Consider the following 6,455-nt stretch of genomic DNA (forward strand, 5'->3'; position numbering starts at 1 on the left):
GCTTGTATGTTTGCTCTTAAATTTGCTTTTAAGACTATCAGCATTTTATCTATGAGCAGTAAATTGAGCTGTGTTAGATATGACTTGATCCAATCTTGATTCATTGTTGAGGTATACATTAGCATATATTTGAATATTTTTTTTACAGAGCCATGGTGGCACAGTGGTTAGAATACAATATTTCAGGCTTTCTCTGCCCACAGAGTTTGATCTTGACCGGCTCAAGATTGATTCATCCTTCCATCCTTCCGAAACTAATTCTCAAAACTAATTCTCCCTTCTTTATCAGCTTTAGGTCTTTTTCAAGCAAGTGAAAAAAGACCCAAAGCAAGTGCTCCAGTGCCCATTTTAATATACGTTTATGAAAATTATTAGAATTATTTTAAAAAAATAACTTTTAAACATTATCCTCTTCAAAAAATTAGCTTTGTTAAGCATAGATATTTTCTAGATATTCTTTCTCTTCAATTTCAAACTGGATATTATCTAACATACTGTAGGTACTTAGGGACAACTGTGAATGTTGGGGCTCCCCAACATACATGGGGCTCCCCTTGAGGAGCACCCAGAGGCTCCAACTGGCGCAGAGTGCGGCTGCGCGGGTGGTTATGGGAGCGACGTGGCGCTCCTATGTAACACCTCTCCTGCGCTAGCTGCACTGGCTCCCGGTGGTCTTCCGGGTGCGCTTCAAGGTTTTGGTTACCACCTTTAGAGCGCTCCATGGCTTAGGGCCTGGTTATTTATGGGACCGCCTGCTGCCACAAACGGCCTTCCACCGGCCGGTACGCTCTCACAGAGAGGGACTGCTCCGGGTGCCGTCGGCCAAACAATGTCGGCTGGCGGCCCCCAGGGGGAGAGCCTTCTCTGTGGGGGCACCTACTATCTGGAACGAGCTCCCCCCAGAGATACGGAGGATCCCGGATCTATGCACCTCCGCCGCGCTCTTAAGATCTTTTTATTTCACCAGGCTGGTCTGGCCTAACCCTTCCCATTCTTTTTTTAATGTAAATTTTAATGTAAATTTTAATTTGTTCTTAACCTGGGGTTTTAAATTTGTCTTGGGCTAAATTGATTTAATTCAATTTTACTTTTGTTCTTAATTTTTGTATTCTATGTGTTTTATTCTGTGTCTGTTCACCGCCCTGAGTCCTTCGGGAGTAGGGCAGTATACAAATTAAATAAAATGAAAAATGAAAATGAAATGTTCTAGAGTGGCCCAGACAGAGCCCTGACTTGAACTGAATTGAACAATTATGGAGGGACCTGAAAATGTGATTCCCTTTTGCGACCTTCTCATAAGTAAAGTCAATGGACAAGCAAAATTCACTGAACAACTGTGTTACTAACTTAACAATTGCAGTGATTCACTTAACAGCTGTGGCAAGAAAGGTCATAGAATGGGGCACAACTCACTTAAGAAATTGTATCAAATTTGGACATTAACAAATGTCTCGCTTAATAAGAGAAATTTTGGCCTCAGTTGTGGTTGTAAATCAAGGACTAGCTGTAATGTTCTAAACAAAACAGTTCCATACACTAGTTCAGATCTGTGAGTATTTCAGCCTTATCTATTCAATCTTCTGGCAAAGGCAATTCTTGTTATGCTATTCCACCCTTGTACTGCTTTACATTTCACAAATGTTGATACCAGGTAAGAGAAAGGTTTAAAGAGACTGCAACAAATATATTAATATTATGAATTCAAAGCTTTTAGTCATTTTGTATAGGATACTCCTTTGCAACTTCATCAGAAGTAATTGATCTTCAAAACTTTCATAGAATCTACTCGATAAACCATCAGGTCCTGGTACTTCACCTATTTTAGCTCTGTTCATTGCTTCTGTTATTTCAAAAGTTGTTATTGGACTGTTTAAAATTTGCTTGTAATTTTCTGATAAATTATGGAGATTTTGAGTCGATATGTAGTTATCAGTACATTCTAATGGAACTTTATCTTTCTTATATAGATCAGTATAATCCAAAAATGTCTTTGGATTTCTTTATTACCCAGGTAGGTCTTCCTTCCTTCCTATTTAATTATCATTCTCTTTCCCTTCTGTTTTTGTAATTTATGTTCCAACCATCTGTCATTTGCATGTTCAAAAAGTGTTTTGTGTATTTCATTTTTTTTCAATATCTGAAACAGTCAACAAGAATATTTGTTGTTGCAATAATTTTAATTGGTTAAGTACAGTGGTGGAATTCATTTTTTTTACTACTGGTTCTGTGGGCGTGGCTTGGTGGGCGTGGCAGGGGAAGGATACTGCAAAATCTCCATTCCCACCCCACCTCTGGGGCGAGCCAGAGGTGGTATTTTCCAGTTCTCTGAACTATTCAAAATTTCTGTTACCGGTTCTCCAGAACCCATCAGAATCTGCTGAATAGCACCCTGGTTACGTATGTTAAGATCTGGTAGTTTCTGAAATTTTCTTTCCTTCAGTTTAATTTCATGTAACACTGTTTGGATTTTTCTCAGTCTTCTTCTTGATTAATATATTATATTGCATAATATATCCTCATAACACAGCTTTACAAGCATCCCAAACAGTTCTCAATTTGGTTCTCTTGCCCAGATTATTGTTAAAATAATCTTGGAATACTTGTTTACGTTCTTTAACAAACAAATCTCTGCAAAACAGGCTCATTTAATCCCCATTTGAAAGACTGGGATACAAATTTAAGATATAAGGTCAGTGGGTTACGGTCAAAAAAGGATTTTGGAAGAATATTATCTTTAATTGTTTTATGCAGCACATTTTTGTAATAGCAATAGCACTTAGACTTATATACTGCTTCACAGTGCTTTACAGTCCTCTCTAAGTGGTTTACAGAGTCAGCATATTGCCGCCAACAATCTGGCTCCTTATTTTACCGACCTTGGAAGGATGGAAGTCTGAGTCAACCTTGATCCAGTGAGACTCGAACTGCCAAATTGCAAACAGCCAGCAGTCAGCAGAGGTAGCCTGCAATACTGCACTCTAACCACTGGGCCACCACGGCTCACCCACATCATATCAATTCTTGAAAAAGATTTATGTCTCTCTGAGGAAAAAATTGTGGCCTTTTGCCAGTCCACTTTTACATCTCCATATATCATTCAAATCTAAGATATCAATCAATTTTTTAAAAAAGTTTGGGACAGTTTCACTTGTCTTTCTTTAATTCCTTTGTCAGCTAATTTATCCAACTGTGAAGTTACTACCCCATTCCTATCACCAAGTATACATCAATGCTGAAAAGAATAGGAGAGTAACTTTTCAGACAAGTATTTTAAAAACTTAGTTTTTTTCTTGGTGTGGGGGTGCATAAACCCACTTCAATAGATTTTATTTGCTGTAGTTCAGTTTTCACAATTACATATCTACCTTGGTCCTCAGCAAACCATAAATGTGGTTGTAATTGGGAGTCCATATACAAATCTACTTCATTAGTTTTCTTCTTACAATTGGCAGAGATTCCAGACCCATCATTTTGTTTACTAAATATTTTTAATCAGTCTCTTTGATATTAGTTTCTTGCAAGTATATTATGTCTTGATTTAATTTTTTCAGATAATGAAATTGCTTAGCACATTGTAAGCCGCCCTGAGTCTCCGGAGAAGGGCGGCATATAAATCAAATTAAAAATAATAATAATAATAACTTTTTTTCTCTTTTGTGGGAAATTTGCTCCATTAACATTCCATGTCAAAATCCTACAATCCATCAATTATTTTTTTAAAAAAAATAGGAAATCCAGCTATGACTTACATTTCCACAGCTTGTCCTTAGTCAGCAACATACTTCCTGTTGCCTTTTTCTTTCAAATCCAGTTTAGTGGCTAAGACACTGAGCTTGTCAATCAGAAAGGTTGGCAGTTCGGCAGTTCGAATCCCTAGTACAGGTCTCCTGTATGAGCTCCTAAGTCTCTTCCAACTCTGTTACTGTTACTGTTACATCCATTTTAGCTGAAAGATTTTAAAAAGTTTTTAAAAACTGCATACATGAAGATCAATGTGGTTTTCTACCCAGAAGACAATTAATAGATAATGTGAAAGTAACTGTAGACATAATTGAACATTTACAATAATGTAATGACAAACTGGTTGCACTAATCGTTTTAGATGCAGAAAAGGCCTTTGATAATTTGAACTGGGACTTTATGTTTTAAGTAATAGAAAAGATGGATTTTGGACTGGGTTTTATACAGGGATTAAAGTCCATTTATATACTCCAGAAAGTTCGGGTTATGCTAACTGGAGATTTTAGATATTATGGACAAACCAATTGAAAAACCGTATATTATGGTAAACAAAAGCCAAACACACAACCAGCAGCATAATTCTGACAACTGATGATAAGACAAACCAGGCAACTGATAATCCTATTTCAGCACCAAAGAGAGACATTTGTACTGTTAGTGAAAACTGGCTAAATTTGAAATATGCCAACAGCGTAAACTTGAACATGCAAAAGAACTTAACAGATCCAGGCAACTTTGTAGATAAAGACGAAAGTGCATTGAAAAATGCAACACTTAAGAAAAACATTTCTTCAGACTGCAATTTGAAGGAGGAACTTCAAACAAATATGTTTCCTAAGGAAGCCTCCAGAAAATTTAGCTCAAAGAACCTGAGTTTTGTCCTTCAAAGTCATCAAAGAAATTGTCTGAAAATCACTTTCCAAGAATTTCACCTCAACAACAATCAGAATTTCAAAAGAATTCAAAGGAAAAATAGCAGTATTTTTTTAATCAAAAAGGTGTCATTTTGAATAATTTCTCAACAGAGAAATACATATGCCAGAAAATAGATTTTTATCAACTAGGATTTTATTTATTTATTTATTTATTTATTGGTTCGATTTATATGCTGCCCTTCTCCGGAGACTCAGGGCGGCTTACAATGCGTTAAGCAATAGCCTTCATACTTTTGTATATACCTGCTTAATAGGGCTTTTGCCCCCCTCCCCCAAGCGGTGTTCTTTTTTTTAATACAAAGCCAGCTTATTGCCCCCACAATCCGGGTCCTCATTTTACCTACCTCGAAAGGATGGAAGGCTGAGTCAACCTTGAGCCTGGTGAGATTTGAACTTGCAGTAATTGCAGGCAGCTGGTGTTAGTTAACAACGCTTTAGTCTGCTGTGCCACCAAGGCTCTGTTTTTGAAAATAATACTAGAACTATAGTAACAGAAGTTGGACTATGTCAAATATTTTAACAATCATAACATTACACTGCAACCCCAAGCATTTTAAGAAGTGGCATTTAATTGGATTTTCAGCATTTAATAGTTACGGAAGGTACACAGATATGACAGAGGCTGAAATTTTATGCATATGCAGATGAATTGTAAATGAGGAAGTTCCTTCATAGTAAATTTTAAGGTGATTGAAATACAAGCATAGTTTTCTTCACTTTTATTTTACTTTCCAGAAAGGACACATGTTTGCCGAAACTCAAGTTTTATTTATCTGGTCAGACCCAAAGATTTTTCTAATGTATCTTATGAAAGAATATTTTCAATTAAGAAATTGAAAATTTTTAAATCTAACCTAACATGGTGCTAACTTGTACTATAAATTTCAAGGAATACATGTCCATCATTTTTCATGGTTTATTAGTGGCTATTGCAAATGATGGAAAGTACATGTCTCTTTATTGCTTAAGGAAATATTCAGCAAGTTCTTCTAAGGAGTGAAACAGGAAACTGTGAGACGTTTCAAAAGCAGCTAAAGAAAAAACTTCCACGGAGACAACAGAGAATAAAGGGTTTAAAGATAAAGTGCTGTATTCTGGTAAACATAAATTGATTTCTCCTGAGGTTTGTATTTTAGATCTCCTTGTTGCAATATTCACTTTTTAAAAAATAAGGAAGTAGGTTTACGTGTGAGCCAATCTGAGAAAAGTTTTGTGGAAGCTAATAATAGCACAGTGAATTGTGGCTGTTGGTTAAAATGTAATAAACTTTATACAGTAGCCGTATTTCCTTTCTTACTTCACACTTTTAACAATTATCTATCAGTATGCTCCATGCATTGTGTGTGTGTGTTACCAAAATTGGGATTACTGAGTGGGTTAATGAGCTCAATTTTTATAAATTAGAAAGTTTAAATTATTTAATTAAAAAAAATTCAAGGCTTTGCATGATCTTTTAGATTTGATTAGATGCTGTATGCCCTATGTGAATTTGCTTATATTGTATAATTCACTTAAGATTTGCAGTTTTATAATCTTAACACCAGAACAAAAATATACAAAATCTGGATGAAATTTACATTTAATTTTTCTTTGACTAGCCCCGGCTGCAACTATATCATATAAAACTGAAATAACTTTTCAGGAAACTTTAAACCTCATTGGAACAGTGAGTGAGAAGAAAGAAAGAAAGAAAAGGAAGGAAGGAAGGGAGGGAGGGAGGGAGGGAGGGAGGGAAAGAAAGAGAGAGAGGAAGAAAGAAAGAAGAAAGAGGAAGGAAGG

This window comes from Pituophis catenifer, unplaced genomic scaffold, assembly GCF_029215685.1.
Source record: "Pituophis catenifer annectens isolate HBS135680 unplaced genomic scaffold, rPitCat1.0.hap2 SCAF_8, whole genome shotgun sequence".
In the NCBI taxonomy this organism is placed as follows: Eukaryota; Metazoa; Chordata; class Lepidosauria; order Squamata; family Colubridae; genus Pituophis; species Pituophis catenifer.